This window comes from Talpa occidentalis, unplaced genomic scaffold (genome assembly GCF_014898055.3).
Source record: "Talpa occidentalis isolate TD23 unplaced genomic scaffold, MPIMG_talOcc4v2.1 talOcc4.16, whole genome shotgun sequence".
Classification (NCBI taxonomy): domain Eukaryota; kingdom Metazoa; phylum Chordata; class Mammalia; order Eulipotyphla; family Talpidae; genus Talpa; species Talpa occidentalis.
In genome coordinates this window covers 27,981,852-27,992,704 of record NW_023601653.1, presented here as the reverse complement: position 1 = coordinate 27,992,704, position 10,853 = coordinate 27,981,852, and the positions used below count along the sequence as shown (strand labels likewise).

At 36.5% G+C, this 10,853-nt stretch overlaps 1 long non-coding RNA gene across 1 annotated transcript; it reads right to left on the bottom strand.

Moving 5' to 3' along the window:
- Positions 1 to 1,994: 1,994 nt before the first annotated feature.
- On the bottom strand, positions 1,995 to 10,013 carry LOC129145953 (uncharacterized). The gene is made up of 3 exons (XR_008552192.1): positions 9,968 to 10,013; positions 8,512 to 8,557; positions 1,995 to 2,043 (listed from the first exon to the last, which is right to left on the bottom strand). It is a non-coding gene; the product is annotated as an uncharacterized LOC129145953 (long non-coding RNA).
- Between the last annotated feature and the right edge of the window lie 840 nt (positions 10,014 to 10,853).

Here is a 10,853-nt window from a genome sequence, read left to right as displayed (position 1 = left end):
CATATGTGCGATAGCCGACTTGCTGGGCATCAAACTAAAGAGTACCAATTTGGCAGCTCTGAGACTTAAGCCATAGGCCACCAGGGAGGTCTAACACCTCATTTTCTTAATCCACTTAGTCCACTTAGTTCTTATTCTTTATTATCATGTGGTCCAATTTAACCATCTCTTTATGGCTTCAGAAAGCATTTTTTTATGGTTCTTTTACAGTTTGTTTTTTTTAACATTTGATCTGTTTGGAATTCATTCTATGTAAAATGTGAAGAATGGCTCCAGTTATTTTTTTCCAAATGGTTATCCAGTTGTCCTAATACAATCTATAGAATAATTCCTTTTTTCCATATTTTTTTTCAAATCTGACTTTTTCATATGCTTAATCCCAATAAGCATTTGCACCCAATTTGGATTTGCTAGCACACACTTTGATTCGACTATTCATTTGTTCAACAAATGTATATTATTTGTTCTAGGAACTGTCCTATACATGTATCACTAACGCATTGTACAATGTTTTACCTTATAAAATATATTTTACTCTCTGATATAAAGATGCACTTCCCTTTATGTTACTTTTTCAGACTTTCCGTGGTCTTTTATGTGTTGGTTTTCCATTTGAACTTTAGAATCCAGTTTCAAATTAAATCATCCTGGTGTTTTCATTGGGATTATACTCTACTTGTAGGTTGGCTTAGGGAAAATTGACATTTGTCATGCCGAATTTCCAGAGTGAGAGTACACATTATATGTCATTTGGTACATTTTATGTCCTTCAGTATTGTTTCAGTTTTCTTCACATAAATCTTTCACATGTTCTATATATTTTATATCTTTTCAGCTTTTTACTTCCAGCTGATTATAAAAAATTCCAGTGTTGATATGTGAATTTTGAATTCTTATTGTTTTTAACAGTTTTTCACTTGAGTTTCTTGAGTTTTCTGGATAAACAATCACACCATTAGCAAATGATTTTTTTGTTTCACTTTTTCCAATTTTTATTTTTATTAATTTCTGTTATCTAATTATGCTGGTTAAATAATGGTGGTTAATAAAGAAATTCCTGGGCCTCCCTGGTGGCGCAGAGGTTGAGCGCTGGGTTACAAAGCTGCCCGCAGCCTCTGCAGCGCCGGTTCGATCCCCGGCCGCAGGGCGAGGGTCCCACATGGCACGCAGACCTCTCCTGCCGCCTGCTGCTCCCATCAGCAGTGTACTTCATCAGTCTGCCTGCTCTGCTCTCCCCTCTGGCTCTCATGTATTCTCTCACCTTCCCGCGCTTCCGACTGTACCCAGTGCTTGTATAAATAAATAAATAAATCGTTAAAAAAAAAAAAAAAGAAATTCCTTAACTCATTCTTGATGTTAATGGGACTCATTCACTAAAATAAGACTTGTCATAACTAGAAGCAGAGATCTTCATTCAGATTATAAATCTTAATAATCTGGCAGGTTTATCAAGGATCAAACTTTTTGAAAATGAAGAGATTTACATACAGGTTATTTTTGGTGGGAAATTATCATAAGAATAGGTGGGAAAATGAGGGAGAGAAGACGCCAAAGCAGTCTAGCCACTATTTTTTGTCTCATTCTTTTTTGTTATCTTAACAATATTCTAACATTTAATACATATGAAGTTGTCTGAAGTTGTCTGAAATTGAGCGCTGACTTGCGAAGCTGCCCGCAGCCTCTGCAGCGCTGGTTCGATCCCCGGCCACCGGGGAAGGGTCCCACATGGCGCACATACCTCTCCTACCATGCCCGCTGCTCCCCTCAGTAGTTTATTTCATCAGTCTGCCTGTTCTGTTCCCCGTTCTAGCTCTGGTGAATTCTCTCACCCTCCTGCACTTCAGACTGTACCCAGTGCTTGTATAAATTAAATCTTTAAGGAAAAAAAAAAAAGTTTGAAGTTGTCTGAAATTAATCTTGTCAAGAGTCACAAGCTATATACAAAGGGACAATGCTCCAAAGGAAACTTAATTTATAGACATGCAGTGCTTTACTTTGAAATTGCTCATTCTTTAATGGATGTGCCAGAGTTCAATGAAGTGGCTGGAGAAAAAGAATAGAGAAGGAGTATGAGATTCAAATAACCTAGTGGTATACTAATTCATCAACCTCTAGTTAGCCAAAACATGGACTTAATTTACAGACTTACTATTTCCTTTTTGCTCAAACACACAAAAATGTGGCCTCTGCTTTTCTAGTCTATCAATATTCATATTTTCTTATCCAGAAAAATTTCTTTGAGAGTGTACAGACTTTCATCTTTATCCTCCACAATGTCTTAAACATAACAGATGTTTTAAACGATGCATTAAATGAGTAAATGTTGGATATTTTTTGCATCCTGTGTGGTTTTATATTAATGATATGTGGCAATGTCTATTGAACTAAGAAAAAGACTTTAGTTACTGTGACATATGATCAACTTTTAAAACAATGACAATGTATATAATTTCAATATGCCATATTAGTATAAAGATACATTTATGTATTGCTGTCAAGTGGATTTGTACTGAGAGTATCAATCATTATGGCTAAAATGTTCTCGATCTTCCTCTATTTGATTTTTTCTTTTCCTTTTAGAACACCCAAAAGACACTTGCAATGCTCTAAATATGTTACTCATTACCAGCATGCATGTAGAGGTAAGAACAATTCTAAATTCCAGCTTGCTGACTCTTAAGAGATTTTAGTCTCTGATTTTTTTTCAAGTTGCAATAGTAAAAGTAAAGACTTTATTTTTTATTTTTTTTATAGAGGCATGTTTTATTTATTTATTTGTTTGTTTGTTTGTTTGTTCTGTTTATACATGCACTGGGTACAGTCAGAAGTGCAGGAGGGTGAGAGAATTCACCAGAGCCAGAGCGGGGAGCAGAGCAGGCAAAAGGACCGAAGTACACTGCTGAGGGGAGCAGCGGGCGGCAGGAGAGGTCTGCGCGCCATGTGGGACCCTCCTCAGGTGGCCGGGGAGCAGCCAGGGATCAAACCGGCGCTGCAGAGGCTGCGGGCAGCTTTGCAACCCAGCGCTCAACCGCTGTGCCACCGGGGAGGCCCGAAAGTAAAGACATTAATAACTCACATTGTACTCTACATATGATAAAACAGAACAGGGGCCATTTTAATAATCTGGAAAAGGTTTGTCAAAACAACTCCTTTGGTTTTATTCTCTAACTCTGTTTAGAAGAGCTGATTGATTCACTTGTCAAAATAGAGTATCATTTCTCTCCTGTAAATTAACAGCTTTTAAGCATTCTGACTGTGATCCACAGTAATAAATATATTTCACACTGTGATATTCTGCATGCATGAATATATGCATAAATGTTCTTAAGATAATACTTAAACAATGTATATGTTTTACACTCTGGTATTTTCTATTCCTTTTTTCCTAATGATTTATTTATTTATGCATACAGAGGTGTGAGGGTGAGAGAACTTACCAGAGACAGAGTGGGGAACAAAACAGGCAGACTGACTGAAATACGCTGCTGAGGGGAGCAATGGTGAGACAGGAGAGGTCTGCTGCACCATGTGCGTCACCTCCCTAGCCAGGAATTGAACTCATGCTGCAGTGGCTGTGGATAGCTTCATAGTGCTGCTACTAAACCCCTTGTGCCAGCAGGGAGGCCCCCTAACAAATTCTTATGTGATGCTGAGGCTTATGCTCTGTAACCATTCTGTTGAGAAGTAAGCCTGTAATTTTTTTTGGCTTTTATGGACAGATCTCTGTTTTAACCAACAGATGCAAGGGAGCTAAGCATAAAGCACAGTGGTCTTTGTACAAGAATCTCTGGTCCCTATGTTGAGAGAGCTGAGGCCATGGTAGGCATTGAGAGTAGCACAGAACATCTTCTCTAGCACAGTAACATTTAGTTCAGATACTGCAGACTATAGCATTCATTTAATGAATAATTTATTTATGGTACATTTACTTTGTGCAGGTTCAGTTCCAGATATGATGGGTCTTCCTCCAGCTATGATGGAGTTATGTCCTAATAAACCCACTGTAAGTTGAAAGTATTGTAGGTTGAAAATGCATTTAAGAAACTTAACCTACTGACCACAATTGTTTAGCCTATGACAGTGTCACCATCATGATCTCCTGGCTGACTGGGAGCCGCCAGCTGCTGCTGTTGCTGCTGCCCATCATCACCAAAGCATATCTTATGCATACAGCTAGCCAGGGAAAAGCCCACAAATCAAAAGCTCAAGTATGGTTTTTACCAAATGCATATTAGTTTCACATCATTGTAAAGTCAAAAAATCATAAACTGAACCATCTTAAGATAGGGATGAACATTAAATCTATACTTTCAGATTGCAGTAATTGCAAAGAAGAGAAATGAAGCAGGGTGAAATGAAATATATGGCAGTGTGCACATGAATGATTTAGATTTGCTGATTAGGCAATGCCTAACAGAATCAATGACATCTGACAGAGACCCGAATACAGGGGAAACTATGGGAAGATCTGGAGGAAGGAAGTTCTAGGAAGAGAGAGCAATAAGGATACAGGTCCTGAGTTGGGAAATAAATTGGTAGATGTTGCAATGATCAGCATGAAGGCAGATTTGACTGGAGGAGAATAAAAGATTGGCTCAATTAGTAAGCAATCCAATCCTACAGGACCTGATAGGCCAAGATAAGTTTGGATTTTATTCTAAAGGTGAAAATTTTTAGCTGGGGGAAATGACATGAAATTTCAGTTTCAATTGTCCACACTGGTGAATATGTGATAAATACACTCTGTAAGGACAAGGTAGAGCCAGAGACTGGTTAGGACATTATTGCAGTAGACCTTATTGACTCATTTCCATTGATATAGCTGCAACCACTTATTTTTGGAATAGTGACACATTATTTTGTATTGCTGAAGTGCTGATGTTAAAGTATTTCTCAGGATTGAAAATGCAGACATTCATTTATCTTAATACCTTTTACTGATAATTGCCATGTAACAATGCAGGATGCCAAAATCAATAAAATATAAGTCCTTGAAAAAAATGTAATGGATTCCCTGTCTTTCCATAATCCTACTTTTCCAGGCAAGCTCTGGACCTGCACCCACCCCTGCCCCCACCTTCTCCCAATACCCACATCCCAGAGCTGAACATTTCAACTAGAATAATCAAGCATACTATGTGCAGCAGGACAGAAATGTGCTTTTTGTTTGAAATAATAAAGTAATATATCATAGCTAAAACCACCATCATTCTCATCTCTTGGGCGATGTGATGGTTTTCTCTTCTCAGTGCACCTGCCCAGATCAGGGCTTCCTCTTGTATTACTGATCTTATTTCCATTTTTTGTTTTTCTCTTGATATTTTATTTTATTAATTTTTTACATCATTGTTCATTTTTAAAAAATATTTGCTTCCCCCTCCTCAGGTGTAGTCCCCATAGAGTTTCCTCCACCAATGCACCCGTGCACCATCACCTCAGTCCCCTGTGTTCCTCCCTCCCTCCTTCTGATCCCTTTCCCTCCTCTTCCCTGTAGGATCTCTCTGAAAAATTCTACAAGAAGTCCTAAAGCCAAAACCAACAGAGGAATGAAGAAGAAGAACAGAATAAAGCAAGGAATAAAATCACAAAAAGACAAACAAAATGGCAAATACAGATGCCAACATATCAATATTAACTCTAAATGTAAATGGACTAAACTCATCAATAAAAAGTCACAGAGTAGCAGGCTGAATTAAAAAGCAAAATCCAACCTTTCTGCTGTCTCCAGGAAACATATTTAACTACAAAAGATAAACATAGACTGAAAGTAAAAGGTTGGAAAACAATCCTACAAGCAAATGGATCAAAAAGAAGGCAAGAAAAACTATACTTATAACAGATAAAATAGACTTATTTCCATTTTATACTGAATCTACGTGTCATTGTGTAGCCAAGGTATCATTGTTTACTGTATCACAGAAAAAGAGAAAAGAACACTGTCAATTAAGCAGACATACCATTGAATATAAAATGGAGCTCAACCAAGAGTTGCTTAAATGCGAAAAAGTACCTTTTAGAGTTCATGAAATATGTATTGTTTTCACCATCCAACCTGAAACCTGCAGGTCATGGCTATCTGCTCTCAACTCTCACATTCTATCAGCAACCAGTCACTGAAGTTTCTACTTCCTGAATCTCTTACATTCCTGCTCTATCTTTTATTTTGGGAAATTCTTAACTCTTTGAGGCTGGATGACTTCCTTAAACACTAAATCAACCTCCACAATTTCATGACCTCAATACATAGCATTTGTCCTGGCACGCAAGCCTATGCAAATATTTGCCAAATGAATAAATGATGTAAAACTGAAAATAATAAACAATAGGATGATAATATAATAAATAATAATATAATACATTTATAAATAAATTTATAAATAATAATAAATATAATAAATAATAGGATGATAATAAATATATAAATAAATGAGATATAAAGGTGCTAATCTATCATTCCAACTTTGAAGAGGGAGAACCTTTTGTCAGTTACTTTCATTTTCAATAAAAGGAATCAAGGGCCTCCCCTGGTGGCCCAGGTGGTTGAGCTCAGCGCTGTGAAGCTGTCCGCAGCCTCTGCAGCGTGGGTTTGATACAGGCTGGCCTGTTGAGAATCCCACATGACGTCGCAGACCTCTCCTGTCTCGCCTGCTGCTCCCCTCAGCAATGTATTTCTGTCAGTCTGCCTGTTCTGCTCCCCGCTCTATTTCTGGTGAATCCTTTCACCCCCTGCATCTCTGGCCTTTACCCCAGCTCTTGTATGCATAAATAAATAAATCTTTAAAAAATAATAAAATAAATAAATAAATCTTAAAAAAAATCTAGATTTACAATTTGTTGATCCATTTGACTTATCATAAGGAATTGTTTCGTGAACTATCAACCACCATTTCAAAAATCCTATTTGTTAATTTATAAAATTAGTCAACACTAAGGTGAGAGAGTAACAACTCCTGGCAGATTTCTGTGCATAACTCTCTTTCAAGGACAGATGGTCAGAAACCATTGAATTCCAAAGAAATCTCACTAAATATTACATATATGCATATATATATATATATATATATATATATATATATATATATATGGGCTGCCCTTTAATTTCTTCTAAAGCCAAGATGATGAGTTTTCCCTTACTTTACATTTTTCTGCACCCTAGCGTCTCATAGAGTACTAGTACCCTGTGGGTACTTAATAAGTGTTGATTGAAAAATGGAAGGAGAAATGAACTTTGAAAAATTTTCCAAAGTTTATTTTTGCCTGAGGCTTATTTCTTTCAAACCTGAGTAAATAGCAGGGGGAAAAAAAATACTCATTAGTTTCTAAATCACTAAACTTATGACAGGCATCCCTGTCCATGTTATACAATATAAACTTCACAATAAATGTGCAAAGCAGAGTTCAAATCATGGGTTGGAAAGCAAGAGGCCTTACTTATAAGGAAGGGAAAGCCCAAACTTCTTATTCTCACATGGTATTCTTCTAGATGAATGGTCTATGGAGTTGTAAAAGGTTTGAATAGCGAGAGAATAGCTATGGTTTGAATAGCGAGAGAATGGTCTATGGAGTTGTAAAAGGTTTGAATAGCGAGAGAGCATGGGAGTATTCACGATGTCAAGGGAGAGTACAGAAAAGTACATTGAAAAAAAAAAGTATATTTGCAAACCATCTAAAATTGCCTTTTGAAAATGACTGAATATCAGAAATGTTATGGGGTTCAATTCAGTAACAAAAGGAAGAGAAAATGAGGCCTTCCTGGTGGCACAAGTGTTTAAGATGCACCTATGAAGCTGTCCATAGCCACTGCAGCACAAGTTCAATCCCTGGCCAGGGAGCTACCCTGTGTATTTCAGTCAATCCACCTGTTCTGTTCCCCAGTCTGTCTCTGGTGAGTCCTCTCACCCCCCACACCTCAGGTCTGTACCACAGTTCTTATATGCATAAATAAATAAATCTTTAAAAAAAGGAAGAGAAAACGGAGGTAAAGTAATTCTAACAGTAAAAGATATGTTCATGCATATGTAAATGCTTTGAAGGGGTCAACATAAATGAAGACATGAAGACACCTCTTCAGTATCAGAATCAGCCAGGGGTTTTATAGCATATTGGTTAAAATATAAATTTCAGGGCCTCCCCAGTGGCGCAGCGGTTGAGCGCTGGGTTGCGAAGCTGCCCACAGCCTCTGCAGCTCCGGTTCAATCCCCCGCTGCTCCCCGGCCACCGGAGGAGGGTCCCACATGGCGCGCAGACCTCTCCTGCCGCCCGCTGCTCCCCTCAGCAGTGTACTTCGGTCCTTCTGCCTGCTCTTCTCCCCGCTCTGTCTCTGGTGAATTCTCTCACTCTCCTGCACTTCTGACTGTACCCAGTGCTTGTATCAATCAATCAATCAATCAATCAATCAATCAATCTTGTATAAATAAATAAATCTTAAAAAAAAAAGTTTCTTCTTTAAAAAAATATAAATTTCAAAGTCAGACTTCTTTCAATTGAATCCTACTAATTAATTTCACTTACATTATGATCTTGGGCAAGTTACTTAATTTCTTCTGCCTCAGTTTGCCTAGAAAAGGAAAAGATAATGATGATTACCTAAATGGGCTTTTGAGTAGATTAAATAAAACTACAGAGCTTATAACTATGCCTTAGTAGAAACCAAGTCACTATTAGATGAATGATGTTATTTCTATCAGTTTTCTTCACCCAGAAAAAGGGACTATGATGGTAGCAGTCACTTATATGAAGGAAAATAAGAATTTAAAGATCCTTATTATTTTGTAGATTTACTGGAGGAGATCAGACTTTGAAGTCAAACAGATATGGGCTTGTCTTTGAAGGAGTTTATTTATTTTTCCTAAGAATCATCTTTTTCATCTATAAAATGGGCAAAAAGATTTCCTAACCCATATCATCGTTGTCAAAAGTAAATAAAACTATTTATGTAAAATCCTCAACAGAGAAGTCACTAAGTGCTTAATAAGTTGTAGTAATCAGTATTACTAATAATTAACTACATCGATCTAAATATGGTACAGCTTCCTAAAATTAACCCATACAAAAAAAAAGAGGTTAAAATATTGTTTATTTTACAAACCTACGTTTGATATTCTATAATTCTATATTCTGTAGAATTAACAATTTTAAAGCAAATTAGAACTTTTAAAAACTCTGTATCTTTTAAAAATTCTGTAAATGCAGTTTTTATAATTCAAATATAAAATATATAATTTCAAAATCAGTACCATGGAGAGACATTAAAAATAATACATAATGCATTATGTAGTATAAAATCATAGCTCTATTTATAAAGTTCTATGTGACAAAAATGTGAAAAATTAGAAAAACAAAACGTATTTATGGTAAACAAAGGCAGATATTTGAGTCACTGCACTGTAGGGGAGGCAGTAAAAGGGTTGTCAGAAATTTAGTAAAGGGATGCCATACATCTGAAGAGGAAATCCATGCTCCGTTTCCAATTCTAAAGTCTTTAGATAGTTCTGAGTGATTCATAAGCTTTAACTCTAGGGAGATATTATCCCAACCAGAATATCCTGATCAGTGATATAATTTAAACAGTGAGGAAGAAAAACTAGGAACATTTGTTGAAATCTACATGAAAATTTGAGAAGGGTGGTCAAACAAATAGAATATGAAGAAGAAAAAAACAGCTCAGACTGAGTCTTCAAATAATTTTAAGAGACATTTGTTTAGAAAGATACCCCAGGGATCCAGATGTTCAAAGAGAAAAAGATTGAATTCAAAGATGATATCACTGAGATGCATTTGATTAATGGAAAGGACAACATTAATGGTTATAGGAAAAGTGCTTCTACATGACTTGAAAAGGTAGTATTGATGCACAACATCATAACACTTCATTGACCAGGAATGTATTTTCCCCTGAGGCCCAAGAGCTTTAAAGCCACATAAAATATTTCATTGTCTTGTGATTCATAATGCTGGCACATCTTACATCACACTCAATTAAAGAACAGGTATTGTCTCCCCACGTCATCTTCTCACAGAGAATCTGAGGAACACAAAAGCAAGCAAAATTTTCAGTAGTAAAATCTTCACCTTTTTATTAAATTTTTTTGTTCACTTGTTTAGTATTTTCACACCTCACTTGAAATTTCTGTTTCCAACATTACGTGCTCACTTATGTTTTGATATCTCGATTGCTCTGCGACAGTTTAGTTTTGGTTTGAACTAGACAAATGTAGTCTAGAGGTCCCTTCTACAAGCATTTGTTTCAACTTTCTAAAGAATGAGTCAGTATGGCAGAATAGTGCAAGTTCAGTATCCAGTTTCAGTTCAAATGCAAGACTTGACTTATTTACCTCAAGCTTCTCTGTCTTACTTTTCTCAATTCTAAAATAGATAGCTAATATAATGTTTACTGCATTTAGTTGCAGAGAGCATTAATTGTATGTCAGACACTCAATCTAAGGTCTTGCACATGGTAACAACTACAGGCACAATAATTATTTTTGAGTTCTTTATTAGCTAATGTTTGGGAAATTATAGGACCGATTTGATGGCACTACTTATTATGGTGGGAACTCAAGTTCTTCCTGCTTCATGAAATATCTTTATGCTTTGACAAACTTATGCATTTAACAATTAATTACATACTTCTATGTATGGTGGATAGTATTGCCTCAAAACAGAAGATAAAAAGGCCAGAAACAAGACTTCTACTTATGGGAAGTGAAAGCAGATACACCTTTCCCTACTTCTCCTGCTAAGTACAACTTAAAACTACATTACCTTAAAAATAAACATAAATAGATTATAAAAGGTGGCAAAAAGCAAGCAGATCCACTAGAGACCCTGGGACCCAAAGAATGACATGGTGG